This window comes from Myxocyprinus asiaticus, chromosome 41 (assembly GCF_019703515.2).
Source record: "Myxocyprinus asiaticus isolate MX2 ecotype Aquarium Trade chromosome 41, UBuf_Myxa_2, whole genome shotgun sequence".
Classification (NCBI taxonomy): domain Eukaryota; kingdom Metazoa; phylum Chordata; class Actinopteri; order Cypriniformes; family Catostomidae; genus Myxocyprinus; species Myxocyprinus asiaticus.
Window position 1 is genome coordinate 21,123,998 of NC_059384.1, and position 18,433 is coordinate 21,142,430.

Here is an 18,433-nt window from a genome sequence, read left to right on the forward strand (position 1 = left end):
ATTTTGGATTTAAAGAGCCCATATTATGCTAATTTACAGGTTCATAATTTTATTTTGGGGGTCTACTAGAATAGGTTTACATGTTTTAATGTTCAAAAAACACATTTTTCTCATAATGTACATTTCTTTTCCCCGCTCTACATACTCTGGCCGAAATGCTCTGATTTACCTCCTGTCTCTTTAAAGCCCCCATTTCCGAAAAGCCCAATCTGCTCTGATTGGTCAGCTGGCCTAGTCTGTTGTGATTGGTCAACCGTGTAGAGCGTGTCGGAAATTTAACGCCCCTTACCATAACCAAGTTTCAGCTCCTGAGGCTTGGTGAGCAGCTGTAAACACTAATGTAACTGTGGTAACAGTGCGGCCGGTTTTTGCTTTACCAGTTTGAGTTAGAGTCCGAGTCGATAATGAAAGTTTGGAAGAACAAGCTGATCAACCTGAACCACCTTCGCAAGCATAACTTGAGTAGGACATTTCACAGTGGTAAGTTTGAATTTTGTAGCTTTCTTACAAGTACACTGTTGATTATTGTGAACCTAACAAAGCTTCAAGTTAGACATCTTTTGCTGGAATGGGTGTAGCCAAACTTATATCGCCAGAGTTATGAACAGAGAACAGAAGCTTACTCCCGGTTGGACATTACCAGGGGTATTAAAGAGTTAGTGAGCAAGTTAGCCGCGGACTACCGATAGCGGCCGTAACATTACAGCTTGTAATTATATAATTATATAAGACTCATGAGATCGACCATTTTGTTACACAGTTTTAGGTAAAAGCCAGCCCACAGCTGAATAGTAAACCCTCACCAAAACAACAACGTTACATAGCAAGTTAGATGAGCACTACCGTGGATTGCAGACATAAAATTACGTTTTTAAAAATAAATCCATCTCCACACTTGATCACTATTCATGATAGAAAGAACGAAAAACAATCTGCATAATTCTACACAATTGAAGGTAAAAGTGGGCCCGCAGCTGATTAGCAAAACTATTTCAACACAATAACATTAGCTAGCAGGTTAGCAGAGACCTACAGCTGTGCACTGGGTGTACATTGTATCTACAACACAAAACTCCGCATTTGAAGTCTCGGTAGCAGATAAATCCACAAAAAAAATCAAGCATACTTACAGGTCGTGATCCTGAAGCGCCAGATTTTCCCAACAAATTGGGAACTGCACCATCTTTTAGGGGTAACCAACCTGAAAATCCGGCATTGGTTGTGGTTGTACTGCTGAGGAATAGTGGTAAAAAATACATTTTAACAACTGATTCTTCAAATCATCTTAATTTGGAAGTCCAAACAAAGATGTTTTGCTTTCGCAGTTTAGAAAATGGCATCTTCTCGGCATGGCGACAACACTAACCCAACTCATCCTGGCCTCGGCTATAACTACATTTGTTTCAGGGTGGGCCAAAGTAGCCCTTAGGTGGGCATTATGCAAATGTATTACATAGTGACGTAAATAATTTACAGAAGAAATGGCTGGACTAAAAACAGCCTATTTCTTGTAATTCTTGGGCAGTGTTGTCTGTGGGAGAGAATAACTCCCTTTTGCGTGGAGTTTGTGCTTTGTAACTTTGCAGACCTTTTACATGCATGAGCTATGTTACACACACTAAAGGAAAGGTAAAATCCCAAAAAGCATAATAGGGCCTCTTTAAAGGGTAAACTATAAAATATGTCATTTTTTTGGATGTTAAAACATTGTCTCCTCTCCTAGCTTGAGACAAGTATAAGAAAATGATTCATAGGTTTATTTGCCCTAAAAGTGTAAACACTATGGCTCTATGGCACTTTTGAAACTTTGCTCTGTTTGTTGGAGCATCCCAACCAGATCAACAGAGAAAAACTTGCTCAACCAATGGCATGTGGGGTGGGGCTACCTGTTTATCCAACCAATAGCAGATGGGGGAATGTTTGGAAAATGTGTAATTTTTACCATTTAGTTTCGTGCCACTAGCACTTTAAGGGTTAATATCAAGTTAAAATTCTGAAGATACTCTAGTCTTGAGCCTAAATACTCCAGCTTCCACTGAAGGATGAGACACTGTGGAAGCAGCTTATATAAGGTTAACACTGTGCCTACCAAAGGCACAGTTAAACTTGCCAAACAAACCCAAGCAGAGAAGACATCTCATCATGGAAGAGAGGAGGGCAAGGGCGGAGGAGGAAGGCTCAATCCGTCATTCTCCTGGAGCAGACAAAGAGGCAGCTTCCACCAAAGTTTCATGTGCCATCCCTGTAATCTTGTGGCTTTTAAAGCTCCAAGGGATCAGGGCTGGTGACACACCCTGTGCTTGCAGGGCACTTGTCCATGGCAAGGGCACTGCTTCTGCATCGGTTCGTCCAGTGCTGTGAAGTAAGGGGTCTTTGAAGCTAGGTATAATGACTAGCTTTTCAATCAAGAACAATGTCCTTGCCTGACCATCAATGGCTCTGGCTACATGGACAGGAGCGCAATTCAAGTCAAAGGGAATCGCATCATAATCATACATTAAATCTTGCTACGTAAATCCAATATCACTGCTCCTCTAATGGCACCGAGCCAAATCCAGCTCAAAGGTGAAATGAGTTAAATATCAGGGAAGGGGTTTGGGGAGCCAAAACACACAAGAGTGCATCGAGTTGTTGCAAGCAACCAACTGCTATTACCTAACATTAATGATTACAGTGCAGAGAGATCCCTAAGGCCAGTGGGGATAGTGGATATGCAGAACAGATGGGCCTTTATTAGCAGCGAGTGTCTGGGAGAGATTTGCTGGAGATTCAGTGTTTACAGCCTCTTCAGCTGACAATAATGAGAACGAAGACAAAATGTCAGTTAGTGAAAACAGCAGAGACAGGAAGTGAAGGAAACAAAACCAATCAGAGCAAACAATGATAGAGAGAAAGTGGGTGGGATAAAATGGGGATGGATCATGATGGTTATAATGGAAGGCAACCTCAACTAGTCGACCATTGTGGACAACTTTGGCAGTTGCGTCGTGTCCTGCTGTTTTTCCAAGCATCCCTTTACAAAGATTGCACTTTTCAGATGGCATGTTAAAAATAGTCCTTTGAAAAACACACCTTGACACCCCTGTATTCTGTATCATTCAGCTGTGTTCCGTCTAACTGTTTTTGAACGCAAGAACTCATTTAAATAGCCTCTAAGAAATGCCTCCTATTAGGGTCCTGGGAACCCAAAACATGGCTAATTATATAGGGCTTCCTTAACACTGAATCAGCTAGTCAACTTCTTGGACTAGACCATGTCAAAGAAGTGCTAGAAAATAGAAAAATGACAATGATTTACCAAGGAAACACAAAAACAAGTAGAAGAGGAGAAGAGGGGGTTGGGACAGTGGGCGAGCTTATGACTGAGATTGAGAGAGAGGAGGAGGGGAGATCGACATTCTCTCCTCCCCAGAGCCGCAGGCCTGGTTTCCAGCCACTGTCCCAGATGGCTCCACTGTTTAGCAAGAGAGAGGGAGAGAGATGTTCCTGCCACCCATAAGCCCTACAATTACTGAGAATGTAACAGTCTTAAAGTGGCAGCATGAGGCAAGTCCAAAAAGCAAACGTCCATTACCGAAGCCGATCACATTCATGAATCTTTTAAACTGACAGTGACTTCTAGCTGCCATTGGGAGAGCACTGTATAATAAACACATTAAGTAGCAAGTGCGGATCTGGACCGGCTTGCAGGCACGGGACACTAGCGGCTTGAAATGAGAGAGAGACTAATGAATTTCCCTTATCTGTCCATCAGGAGCATACTCTTTGCTCTAGCATTGACTAAATGCAGCCTGTCAGTGGATTTTGAAATGCAGGGTTAACTATTTTCCCATAACTGAAAATGTAACAGAGAGGGAGTAAAATGTCTGATGTGTATTGATGGGTTTTATGTTACAAGAGACACAGATGCAGTGAGAAAAATCAATAAACTTCTCTAGTGCAAGCTCTGTGGGAAGGGAAGATTAGATCCAAGATGAGCTTAAATACCACCTCCTGTTTTGTAGAAATACTCTTAACGTACGTCAGAGATTCTCTCACTTAATTATTTGAAGAAGAGAGCTTTTGGAATGGGAGTATTTTATTAAGCTACTTGATGGTTTAGCGCAGAGGTGCCCAAACTTTTTCCTATGAAGGGTCAAAAATCAAACTTGATTGAGGGCAGTGGGCCAAAATTAAACGTTGCATATATCAAACTGTATTATTTTAAAATTAAATATTAATACTGCAAAACACACAGAACTCTAAAATTAAAATCATCATGTGTCCTATACTTGCACAATGCACATAATTGTTTTCAATATAATTTTTATGTATGTTGTGTCTCTTTCTCATTTGAGAGTCACTTTGGATAAAATGTCTGCTAAACGACTAAATGTAATCGTCTCTTAAAACATGGTTAATGTCTCTTTAAGAACAGCGCATCTCCTCACACTGAACACAAGGTAGTTCTGTGCAGTTTTGGTGAGATGAAGATACAATGGCATAACGTAATACTATCAAGCAGGATATTGCTTTGTTTTGTGACAAAGAAGATATTAAATATATTCCTTATCATAGATCTAGGCTACACATTGTCTTGGATTTCACTCAGTATTATCATTTATTGGGACTGCCAAATGTAATAGGATTATTGAATTAAACAATGCTGTAAAATGTTTTTGCGTAGTTAATGCATTTAGCCAACTTTTATTTTATTTGTTGTGATATCAAAAACTTGAACTGTACTTCTGCTTCTTAAGAGGTGATGGATTAAGGCTGAATGCATTACATTATGAAAAGGAAATAAAAGCTACGAAGCACATTTCTGCAAATAAAAAATTGGGAGGCCTATTAATTTCGTTGACTCCAAAATATGATTATGATTAAGAACTTGCTGAAGTATGGCATTGTATCTTATGGTTATTAAAAAACTTGCAGATATCTGTTTTTAGACAGATAGTTGCAAGTAAACGAGATATCCTCATGTTTGACAAACGAATTACAGTATGATGCACACATTATACACACCCCCAAAATGGGTTTTAGTCAGAATAAGACGATGAAATATGAATTAGTTTACTGCATTACCGTTTTTTCTAGCTGGCAAAAAGGGATTTTTGAGAGTCCTGGTCTGTTCACTTATAGTCGTAATGTTGTGCGGTGTTTGGAGTGAATGGAACCGTTGTTTATTTCGAAATGCTCTCTCACCTGACTTCATCAAGCCCACTTCACGGGTGCGCTTCAGTGGTCACGTTCACACAGATATGAAATGCTGCACAACATATAGTGCGTGTTCAAGACATATTTCAATTCGGATGACTGTACGCACTGTTCCGCGAGTCCACCTAATTATTTCTTGACACTGCTTCAGTTCCAGCTCTGTTTTAAACCAACTGGGTTCTGTCTGGTGTTATTGAAGGCACACCTCTGACTTTGGAGCTGGCCAATCATAGTGAAGCTTTTGGGATGACACCTGGGATGACCAATGGAATGAACCTTCAGACAACACTTATTTAAAAGGTCATTGAAATATGCATATCCATTTTTTTTAATTAAATCACTTATACTCTCTACTTTTCAAATAAGCTATAGTTTTTGTAATGCAAAAATAAAACAAAAGATTTTAAGATAAAATAAAGATTAATTCAAAACGCAGAGCTGCATCAATGCCATATATATAAATATTTTTTTTCTTCCATTTTTTCCCCTCTTGTCATCTATGGCAAGGTGGGCCAAATCAAAGGTCATCACAGGCCAACTTTGGCCAGCGGGCCCTAGTTTGGGCACCTCTGGGTTTAGTGTTACAACTTAACCTATACCAAACATAGTTTTGGGCATGATGTCCAGAAAGTGACTGTAGGTTTAAGAGGGTTACATTAATGCAAGCATCTACAAATATGAACTCTGTGGGAGAGCACAGAACATCCTTTACAGCAAAGCTTCCTGCATCTTATATATTTAACTAATATTTAGCTGTATTGTATCAATTTTATCACTCCAATGTAACTCTCATTGCATGAGTATAGGATAATGAGTTGGTCAATATGCACATTATTGCATGATTTTGCAAGAAAAAAGAATGCGCTTCCAAACAACTATCCTCAATTATTATCACGTTTACTGGTATAATAAAGTCAAAATGACTAAGCCTCAAAACATTGCTTACTTGTGTTGATGTTTTCACCTAAATAAAACTGCATTTGCAGTCTTTTTCTTATAATAATAGCATGCATTTCAAGGATCATTATAATGGGCTTCCACACTGAAAAAGACCTGTATGTAGCTCTTTGAGATGCAGGGACATTGTGTGCTTAATACGCAAGTAGTTACATTTGGGTGATGCATAGCTAATTGTTCAAGGCCCATTTAAATATGAGCTAGATTTCTAAATACAGGACATGCCCTTATAAGAGCTATAGATGGGGTGCACCACTGGACATGCATTAATACATCAAGAGTGGACTTATGGACTGTACTGAGGAGTTGAAAAACACTGTGTGCATCAGTAGCACTCCGTATAACCATAGCTTGACACATGAACAAGGTGGAATTCTTTCTTTATGCAAATAGAAAAAAAATAATAAATAGCTTGCATCAAAACAAGGCAAGTTAGCCAATTCAGAGGTTATTTAAACCTGGCCACATTTTTACAAATCGGATGGCTATCAGATCACGAGAAGACCGAGTTTAAATGTTCTCCATGACGCATTCAAGACGGATAGCAGTCCGTGACACGACTGGGCCAAGTGTCGCGTAAGATGCTACTAGGCCAAGTGTAAATGCATCTGGTTGTTCAGGTCACATGTGTAAACTTTACTTGCCCCAAACCGAGCATACGGATGTTTGGGAGCCCAAAGACGACTAAGTAAAAGTGCAACATAACAGCTGTTGTCTTTTGTATTGCAATCGTCAAAGCAATTTTAGCCACCTCCTGTTTTCAGATTTTATGAGCCTCATTAAATGCAGCTAAAATTTCACTATCCGACATTAGAATCATTATGGAAGTGAACTGTTTATTTGCATATAGAGTGTGAATAGTAAATTGGATTTATATCTGTTTTGTGTAGACAAATTTATGTGGCCAAGTGTAAATGGAATGTGCACATCCAATCGGAAAACAATCTGCTCGATCGAGACGCATGAAGTGTAAATCGGCCGTCAGTGTTTCTTAGGTGTACATTATGGTCAGTTCATGGAGAAGGAGAGAGGAGATAGAGCCGTGTGCAAACAGAGGCTTATCCTCACTGTCATCTGCTCCTAATGACAGCTGACAAACTACTAATGCAAATCCCATCTGAGAAGCTACAGTTGCCCCACCCCCAACCTTCTCCTGCCCTCCCTGTACAGGAAAATCCAGCCCCCAAACTCCCCCTCCCATCCCACTACACATGCAGCACACGATCTGCACTCAAAAATTCATCCGTCATTTTAACCAAGACATTAGGCTGCTCTTCAGTCACATGACAGCAAAGAGCAATGCTAAAGGCAGAGCAGGTGGCGACTGTGCAGTCAACACGCAGCCAAACACATGCTCACTTGCTGCTTTCCCTATAAGTGGCTTTACAGGAGTTGTGAAATCAAACAGATTTTAAAGTTTGATAATAGTATAACACAATTAAATCACGACTACAGAGTAGGGCTGGACGATACAGCTAAAACAATTATATCTCAATATATTTAATCTTTTTGACTACACTCAATGTAGATATTTGGATATTTATTAAATATACTTTTTATATGGCTTAAAAGGGTGTTCAAAGTAGATTTAAAATGTTTAATATAAGAACCAAAACAGTAAAAATATAATTCAAATAATCAAGGCGTGTTTTCTACAATGTTTTTCAGTAAATTAATACAAGGAAGATTTATATTTAATCATTTTTATTTATTTGCACCAATATAACAATACTTAACAATAAACAGTAAAACAAAATTAAGGTAAATATTGCTAAAACACTTTAATATATGAAAAATGCCACACAAAGACTTCCATGAAGATTTCTGATAGATGATGACAACGGATCGTTGAATGAGTTTTGAATCTAGATTCTTTGAAACAGACAACATGAATTGACTTATGGGAATTAATCAAACTCACTGTCTCTTCAGCTATGTTTTCGTCTGAAGTCTGAAATATTAACGCTCTCATACTTTAGAGTTGCGAGACACGGGAGGAGTCGTGAAATCAAAAACTATTCTAATGATACCGCCTTTAGGAAACCTGCTGGCCAAATGCATTTAAAATCACTGCAATATTCACAATTTTGATTCATTTTATATCGTCAGAAAAAGAATTGCAATTATATCGAGAATATTATTTGTACCGTCCTGACCTACAACAAAGTTCTAGATGAACACATGAAGAAAAGAGGGAAAGATCTGAAGAGATCTGGATGAAAACAAGAGAAAAAAAAACATAGTTCCTTTTTTGTTGTTCAAACCAAGAACAGGGAGGAAATGACGTCAGGCCTCCCACGCAAACCACATCAACTCACACTTTCATTTGTTTCACAGTATATCATAGAAGTGCTTTCTACATTTTCCCACAGTGAAGTTTCATAAACACACACACTAGACCTTGTTTGACTGAATTAACCCAACAAATTGATAGGGCAGCGATAGAGAAACACTCCACGTACATCATAGGTTGTTCAGCTCACCTTGGCTTCAGTCCAGACTCGGCCTCAGGGCATTTCTGCAGCAATGGGAGCAGTGGAAATCTTTGGGCATTCTTCACGTCTCTCAATCTGTAGAAGAGAGGAGAATATCCAGTTAGAATCTGAACTTGAGTTTTAGAGTTCATTTAGAGTTTAGCAAGCCAAACACAAGCAAAACAATGTATTCTATATCAAACCCTTAATAATGATGCTTTTTTACATTTAGTGCCATTAGTGTTGCTTTTTCTTGGTAATAAGGGCTGTATATTTCATATAAACAGTTTTGTGTATAGAGCAAAGTAGCAGCTCCAATCAGAATAAAGCTTCACAGAATTTTAGTCGGACAAGTCGGTCCTTTAGTTCAAAACTGCGCATCTCAAAACGGCCGTTTACAAGACATTCATAGAATGCACAATATATAGACCAATATAAATGGCCAGGCCAATTAATCGGTCATTGATATTATCGGCAATTGGCCAATGGTGCAATTTCATTCATGTAAAAGTTCCAAAATCTACTGACAACTCTGTCAATGGATAATGCAAATTTTCAATTTTCATGTTTTAGTCTTTTTTTTTTTTTTTATGTAGATACTGTTAAAAAAAAAAAAAGGTCATCATTTAATTCTAATTATTTGTACATCTCATTTGCATTTGCTAAATTGTTTCATTCATTTATATACTGTAGCTGCATTTATATCAGCCACCCTGCTCTTTAAATATCGTATCGGCAATTGATTAAAACAGTCGACCACTACGCAGCATTAATACATTCACAAAGTAGCTAGATCAATTCCATAAGCCAAACAAGATATACCATTATCATTCCTGATTTTTGCAATAGAGACAATTTTGTGAGAACAACCAGTCCCTAAAAATCTTCGAGGAAATAACCTTCATGTTTTAAGGACAAACCTTCAACTGCCCTCAGTGTAAGTAAAAACTGGCTTCTGTAAAAGGTTCCAGAGATTCTGTGTTATCATTTCCCGGTCATATTGTAAAAGCAGAGCTTTGTCGGCTATTAGCACTTGAGCTGTCCTCTATCAGTGAGCTATCAGCAAACCATAAAGAAAAAGAGACAGCTGAGCATTCCCAGACCTGTCAGGCAAAGTGTGGCTATTCTTAATAACGACACCTTGCCGGCACCAGTCCTAAGGGGACCAGTCTTACAGCCATCATGCTCTGGTGTTGCCGAGTAGATCCACAGAGGTCACCTATCAGGGTTGTTGATGTTTTTTTATGTTGGTCTCCAGCATGGGATGCTGATATCTCTGTCTGGTTTCTTAACTACCTTAACTAACAATAAACTCTTTCCTTGGTCAACCAGCTTAATCAAAAAGACTTTGTGCTGGTTAACTACATGGCTATGTTAATCCGCCACCTAGACCAGCACCAAACCAGCACAAACCAAGTTGGGCTAACATAGAATGCTGGACTTTTTCATCAGGGTTCTTCGGAACACATACAGTCAAGTGTTTAGAAACTGGCCAAAAAAGAATTTTTACATAAGATATTCCACACAAAAGGCCAATATTATTGGTCTGCCATAGGTTCACCTCTCAAATTAACATTTTTTGAAAGATATTTTAAAGATAGACTTTTGGAATTGATGGTGGAAGATAGTTCTGGAGTAGTCATGTTTTTCAAGCAATTATCTTAAAAGAACTACTGAGAGAGAGAGAGCAAGAGCCTTTGCAATGTAGCAGAGCAGAGCTGGAGTATAGGGTTCAACTGGTTTCCTCTATCTTGGCCATCTTGGTAATGAAGAGGGGAGGGGAACACATTTTAATTGATTCAGGAATACTCAAGTTTATACAGTCCATTAAAGAAAGTTCATAAAAGCTAAACGCAAAGTGGGGACACAAGCGATTCAGTTCACTTTGATTCAGGTCACTTCAAGCAACCTCAAGACAGAAAGAGGAGATGATCCATTAAGACAACCATAAAAATAAAAGCAAGTCTTATTTTAAGAGTCCAGCTATATGGCTTCAGAGAAAATACAGAGTGGTCTGACTGACAGAGTTCTAACGTACTTCAATTTAAATGAGAGTAATTTATTTTTTTCTAAAAGTATACCTGGAGAGGCTAAACTAGTCTAAAGCGGACGCATCTGACAGACGACATGGCATGTTCTAAAATTCAAAACAACTGTTTTCAATTAGGGTACGCACACCACCGCCGCCACTCACCGTCTGTCGGCAGCGCCCAGCTACTCAAATTTCTGCCGTGCCATGGAGCGCAACTCGCATATTTTCCATTAAATTCAACCCAAATCATTATCAAAAGGACATAGATTATTATACTTTAGCGTTCTTCATTCTTGAAGGGAGAAACCTTGGTAATTTTTGTGTGTACTGTCTGCAACCTGCATCAACGTGTCCCATGTCTGATACCTGTGCCGTGTCCTAGCTGCGACGCTTCACGTCTGGTGTGTAACCACCTTAAGGGTGCTTTCACACTAGCACTTTTGGTGCACACTTGGGTCCGAAAGATGTCAAAGTTCAATTCGTTTGGATGATGTGAACTCTGTTTTTCGAACACTGGGTGCGGGACCCACTTAAAAAGGTGTTCTGGGGTAAGGTTCGTGTGAACTCTAGTACGGTTAGCTAATGATTTGAATACAATCATACCAAATTGTGGAAATGAACCGCTTGTGATGTATAATTCACATCTTTGCAGGCTTGCGATTATTGTGGTATAATGCATTTCTTATACCTGCTTGTCTCCAAATAAATCTCCTTCAGAGAGCAGCTCACATTCTTCACATCTCTTGCAATGCATTCGAAGGCTTGCGGCAGACAAAACGCTAATATCCATCAGATCATTGCACATTCAATGCATCCACGGGAGACATATGCAAGTGTCGTTCTGTGCATGTAAAGTTTTGGTGGTAAATCCAAAGAGACAAACTTTAATACTTCACTTAATACAGTGAAGCTGACGTCTTGAATTGTTACCTAGTTAGTGATAAAACAGCTGCCGCTTGTACTCACGTTGATGACGTAATCGGACCGCGGATCAGACCCAAATAATATGATGTGAACAGAGACCAGCGGGGGCAGGGGGAGGAAACAAACTATGGTTCAGTCAAAGCAATCAAACCAAGTGTGAAAGCACCCTAAAAGAGACCTTCGGCAGTTTGTAAAAATGACCCATGTATTTACGGTGGAATTCTGACTATTTTTTTTTTTTTTTTTTTATCAACTTTGTAAGACATTTCATGTCTAAGAACACATCATCACTTTCATCAGTTTTTCATGCATTCACATTTGTCCCATGTCAACTGCTGTTCAGATTTAGCTTCAGACAGCTGTCATGTGAATTGTCAACTCACTGCAAGCACAGAGATATTTTCATGTGATACTGTAAGGTAAGTTTTGTCTGCAAATACTGTATTTTTATAACTTTTTAAAATATATGACAGATAGACTTTGAAGCATAGACATTAAGATATTCTAAATTATATTCTTAATCAGCTAGCTAGCAAACTTCTAGCGCTAATACTAGGGTATTTAGCACATTTTAGAAAGTTAGTAAGTTTTGTCTGAAAATAATATATTTGTAAAACTTTTTGGAATATATGACAGATAGATTTTGAAGCACAGGCATTCAAATATTTTAACCAGCTAATTAGCAAACTATTAGAGCAAATACTAAGGTAGCTAACACATTTTAGCAAACTAGCTAGCTTTCTGATTGTTGTTCTACTGTATTACTATTAGCCTAGAATTGTTACAGTAACATATGTATAGGGGCCTTGGTAGCTCAGCGAGTATTGACACTGACTACCACCCCTGGAGTCACGAGTTCAATCCAGGGTGTGCTGAGTGACTCCAGCCAGGTTTCCTAAGCAACCAAATTGGCCAGGTTGCTAGGGAGGGTAACATGGGGTAACCTCCTCATGGTCGCGATTAAGGGTTCTCGCTCTCAATGTGGCGCATGGTAATTTGTGCGTGGATCGCGGAGAGTAGCATGAGCCTCCTGTGCTGTGAGTCTCCGCTGTGTCATGTACAGCGAGCCACATAATAAGATGCGCAGATTCAATGTCTCAGAAGTGGAGGCAACTGAGACTTGCCCTCCGCCACCCGGATTGAGGTGAGTAACCATGCCACCATGAGGACCTAAGTAGTGGGGACTAAGTAGTGGGAATTGGGCATTCCAAATTGGGAGAAAAGGGGATACAATTTTAAAAAATAAAAAGTAACATATTTATGAAATAAATAAAATAATGGTGAATATGGTCTTTTGGCTTTTTTAAGAGGCTTTGGGAATGTTTGATGAGACATCCATAATGACTTTGGAGTCAGAATCAGAGTCCTCAGATGATGATTATCTAGTCTACAGACCAGGTTATGCTGGAAATGCACATCATTGCAAAAAAGTATTGTGTAGTTTTTTTGTGTTATAATGAGAAGCAAATAAGGTTTATAATATTCCAGTGGAGATAGTTGTCTGTACTCATAGATGTTTTAATATGTTTATGATGAAGGCTCAGAAAGAGTCGGTTCAGGAAAAGTTGCAATTAATTTAATTCTTGTTGGCAGGGGCTAGTTACACTAATTCCACCCACCACTGCTCAGACCAAGCTCAAGACAACCATGACAGATTTATTTGGGGTCAACAGCTGATCAAATGAAGGCAGCATATTTGGATTTTATGCGATGGGGCAGAGACATTAAACTGGTTAATGGGTTAGACATTTAGTGGATTAAGAGATTGGATAACTAAGTGACTTTGCGCTCCAATAGTCTGGTGGAAACACAGGATTTTATGACAAACTTGGCCCCCATGTGCAGCTGTAGTAGCTCTGGGTGTAACAACAGTATGTGTATGAGTTGTCATGCTGGAGATCCGGGTTCGAATCCCACCCCTTGACGTACTTTTTCTCATGTCTCTACTCTTAATATTTCCTATAATATTACTTATAGTAATAAATAAAAGAGATTTCTCGCAGTGATTTGGTCACAGTGAAGGTCGGGGAGTTGAGAGAAGTTTTGAGGGGAGTTTTTTTTTAACTGGGTATGTACATTAAAAGGTAAACAAATAAACATGACTTAAACACATAAACAGTTGATCTAATTCTTAAATAATTTAAGATAAAGTTTTAAACACAATACTTTTTCTTAGAAGAAAACCATTGAATCCGATAGGGGTCATTTTGACCCAGTTTATGCATTTGTGTAGGTTTCTTTGGGTCATGCATCCTAAGTTTAATAATTAGTCAATATTTAATAACACAGTAAAGACCATGCTAAAGAGAAGGTGATATATTAAGAACTTTGTGAACAATGACTTCCAAATCTGTAGAAATCTCTCGTGTGTGGATATGTAGGCCCACACAGAATCACAGACTCTTAAAGCCAAACAGCCAGGGTTAACGGTTATGCTGTCAGAATCCCCCAAAGTGTAAATGGTATAAAGCAATCAGCACATAAACTTTTCTTAAGTCTATTAAGGGACGGAAAATGAGCTCAACATCATTAGGAGGGGGAAAATTTGGAGAGAAAAAACAGGAAGGGAAAAAATGACAATCATCATCAGGTTGGATTTAATAGTGATCCAAACGTCTTCAGGGCCTCTTGCTCCACAAGGGAATCGTTTCAAGCTTATTAGATAGTAACATGAAGTACGCCTTTTTAATTATGTTCAGCAAGTAATTAGTGGAAAAAAAGGGTTTAAATCATCTCCCAGATCCAAGAATTAGCCTCAGAGAAGATGAAAAAAATAACTTGCTGCAGCAAGTATCATTAAACAAAGTTGAAATCACGTGTAGAAATTGCCAGAATTGTCCCATTGTGAGCGAATGCCTTTAAAGGGGTTTGTTGACTTATGCAGAAACTCTCCTGGGAGTTTGTGAACAAATACCTGAGGGGAGGGCACTCTGCAACCCTGTCACATGATGTCATGTGCTGACCAGATATTGCTACATGTAGTTCAGAAAGCAGATGCCTGGCTACAACTCTATTCACTCAGTGACAACAATACAAAGGGAAAACAAAAGACCTTGCACCCTGTTTTTGATGGGGACATTAAACAATATGAGTGCTCTGGGCAGGTGTTTCTAAAATAGGCTAAATGCAATTTCACTTCCGTTACACTAGATTTTGTGTCTTTAGCAATTCTATGCTACCCTATGTCCTAATATTGAAATGCACAGTCTGAGAAAATCTCCATATCATGTATACACACATGACTTTGAGTCATCTTCATATACAGTAGATACAATCAGTTAAATTCTGAAATTCTTTTATATTTACATTGATCAGGGAAAGTTAAAGAGGCTGGAGGAATTTCCCGCAATTTCTTGTGACACATGCTCGTGCTTGCCCACAGCAGGTCTTAACCTCACTGGTCACAGTAGTTATGGGGTCCCTCAACCATGATAAATCAGTCAAATGGCTGATTTAACTGTCAGACAGTTTCAGTGACTCAAAAAGTAGCCCTTTTGTTTTTGTGGAAAAGTCTTTTAAATACCAGCAAGTCACAAGCTTTAGTAATCACAACATTTGATTCAGATATCAAAACTGAAATAAAAGGTCACAATTGCAGATAAACTTTGTTTCTTGCTTGTCCATAGACATGGAAATCACAGACTGGACACACACAGTAGACTACACACAGTGGACCTTCTCCTAATGAACATGCTGCGATAGAGTGGGAAGCTTGCATTCCCTTCCCCTACACCCAAAAACTCTCCATCTGCACAGTCTGGGTCAAAAGTTCATGTCAGTGTTAGTGTGGCATGTAGCACCACAGACCCATCTCGCCCACTGGCCACTATGATGCAAAATATTACAGCAGCACAGCAATGACTGACTAACCACTTATTCTTTTCCATAATGCCACTTGGCAAACATAATTTCCTATTACACCCAAGTAAAGACACATCTCATCTCTAGAAATGACACTTAGATAAGGATGTTTCAATGGCCAAAATGATAACAAGATAACTGGCCACCCGACGGCCGTTAAGGTATACTTAGTTTTTGCATATTCTGGATTGGCTCCCACCCAGTCGACAGCGTTGCCTCTGAGAGTATACTTTTCTGACCGCAAAGGAATAGGAACGCTTTTGACGCATGTGCACTACAACTGCTTTGTGACACTCTTTTAGTACAGTCAATGGCCAATGCATGCGCAGACGTCACGCACAGTCAAGGACCACGTGCGCGAGTCAAGAAAATCTAGGCGCGATTTGCATCACAAATACTGTACACGGAGGGATCTGCAACATGCACACCCGAAGTATACTTTGACCTTTATAATGGCAATATAAAGTGCATTCAGAAAGTATTCAGACCCCTTCATTTTTTTCACAGCTTGTTATGTTGCAGCCTTACACTAAAATGCTTTAAATGATTTATTTTCTTACATCAATCTACATCCAAACCCAAAAATGAAAATGCAAAAACCAGATTTTTGATAACTTTGCAAATTTATTAAAAAGAAAAAACTGAAATATCACATTGACATAAGTATTCAGACTCTTTGCTATGACACTTGAAATTTAGCTCAGGTGCATCCCATTTCTCTGGACCATCTTTGAGATGTTTCTACACTTTGATTGGAGTCCACCTGTTGCAAATTCAATTGACTGGACATGATTTGGAAAGGCACACACCTGTCTATATAAGGTCTCACTGCTGAAAATGCATATCAGAGCAAAAACCAAGCCATGAGGTCAAAGGAACTGCCTGCAGAGCTCAGAGACACGATTGTGTTGAGGCACAGATCTGGGGAAGGCTACTCTTCCTAGAGCTATCCGCCCAGCCAAACTGAGCAATCAGGGTAGAATGGCCTTGGTAAAAGAGCTGACCAAGAACGTGATGGTCACTCTGGTTGACCTCCAGAGATCATGTGTGGAGATGGGAGAAACTTGCAGAAGGACAACCATCACTGCAACATTCCACCGATCTGGACTTTATGGCAGAGTGGCCAGATGGAAGCCTCTCTCAGTGCAAGACACATAAAAAAGCACCTAAAGGACTCTCAGACTGTGAGAAACAAGATTTTCTGGTCTGATGAAACGAAGACTGAATGTCATGTCTGGAGGAAACCAGGCACCGCTCATCACCTACGCAATACCATCCCAATGGTGAAGCATGGTGGTGGTAGCATCATGCTGTGGGGGTGTTTTTCAGCGGCAGGGACTGGGGGACTGGTCAGGGTTGAAGGAAAGCGGAACGCAGCAAAATACAGATATATCCTTAATGAAAACCTGGTCCAGAGCACTCAGGCCCTCAGACTGGACCGAAGGGCCACCTTCCAACAGGACAATGACCCTAAGCACACAGCCAAGATAATGCAAGAGTGGCTTAGGGACAAATCTGTGAATGTCCTTGAGTGGCCTAGCCAGAGCCCAGGGTCAGAGACTTGACCCCAATCGAACATCTCTGGAGAGACCTGAAAATGGCTGTCCACTGACGGTCCTCACTCAACCTGACAAGAGGTTGACAAGATCTGCAGAGAAGGCAGAAAATCCCCAAATCCAGGTGCAAAACTTGTCGCATCATACCCAAAAACACTTGAGGCTGTAATCGCTGCCAAAGGTGCTTCATCTAAGCACTGAGTTAAGGGTCTGAATACTTATGTCAATGTGATAATTCAGTTTTTTCTTTTTAATAAATTTGCAAAGTTATCAAAAATCTGCAACATAAAACATATATTAAATATACATAACAATAATACAATTAAATAATAGGGATTGAGATAAACACTTAAACATTAAATTCACATACTTTAACTTAATATTTTAAACAATACAGTATTTTCTTAAAATTCACTAAAAATATTTGTAAACAGGAAATTGCTACAATTTCCTTTTTACAGTCTGTTGATACAAGTCTGTTGAAATGGCAAAATATCAGCCAATATAATCAGTCTTTCACTAATATCCAGTTCTACAACGGGGTTTAAAGAGGTCAATTCATGATGAATATAATTTTTCATGACAGTTTGAGATCAACATACTATGAAAACATACTGTAACTTTCAGAACTCAAATCTTCCACACCCAGTCGAAAAAGACCATATATTAAAACCAAGCAGCAAAAATGTATTGTTCTGAAATCCTTACTGTTCCTGCTTATGTGTAGCACCTTCTGCTCTTCATATCCTTCCGAAGGATCACAAAGTTAGAAATGCGCGTGAATTATTTTTTTAAATTTATTTTTTCTTTTTTTAACAAGGTCTGCGATTGTTTCAGTCCAACGTTAAGGACATTTTACGGGTTCAATACCAGTTTAGCTCAGTTGATACCATATGTGGAATAATGTTGATTACCACAAAAAATTATTTCAACATCCATCCTTTAAAAAAAAAAAAAAAAATCAAGGTTACAGTGAGGCACTTACAATGGAAGTGAATGGGGAAATTTCTGGAGGGTTTAAAATGCATAAATGTGAAGCTTACAATTTTATTAAAGCATGTACATTACTACTTAGTTTAAAATGTATGTATTATTTAAGCTGTAAAGTTGTTTAAATTGTTGTTTTGTGGCTGAACACTGTTGTAGCAGATTACAGGATTTATGGTGTTTTGTCGTCATTGCAACGAAGCTATAAAATTGGATATAACTTCACACAGAAAAGGAAAGTAAGCGATTTTATCACACTAAAATCATGTTAACAAGCATTTTGTTTACATATCGCGACTACGCATTTGAAAGTGAGTTTAACATTTATGGACTGGCCTAATTCACTTCCATTGTAAGTGCCAAACAGTGACCTTGATTTTTGTTGAAGGAGGTACAGGCCAAAATTATGTTTTGTAATAATCAACATTATGCCACAAATGCTG

The 18,433-nt window shown here is 38.9% G+C and overlaps 1 protein-coding gene across 11 annotated transcripts in view; it reads right to left on the bottom strand.

The window, feature by feature from the left end:
• The window catches only part of LOC127432196 (nuclear receptor coactivator 2-like), a 138,860-nt gene that overhangs the window by 93,286 nt on the left and 27,141 nt on the right, over positions 1–18,433 (bottom strand). For 9 of the 11 annotated variants that reach the window (XM_051683070.1, XM_051683068.1, XM_051683071.1 and 6 more), the window contains exon 2: positions 8,640–8,726. The gene's annotated coding sequence lies outside the window, so the exon portion shown is untranslated. Of the gene's footprint in view, positions 1–8,618; positions 8,727–18,433 lie in introns of all 11 variants that reach the window. The other 2 variants (XM_051683076.1, XM_051683075.1) reach the window with 1 other exon arrangement.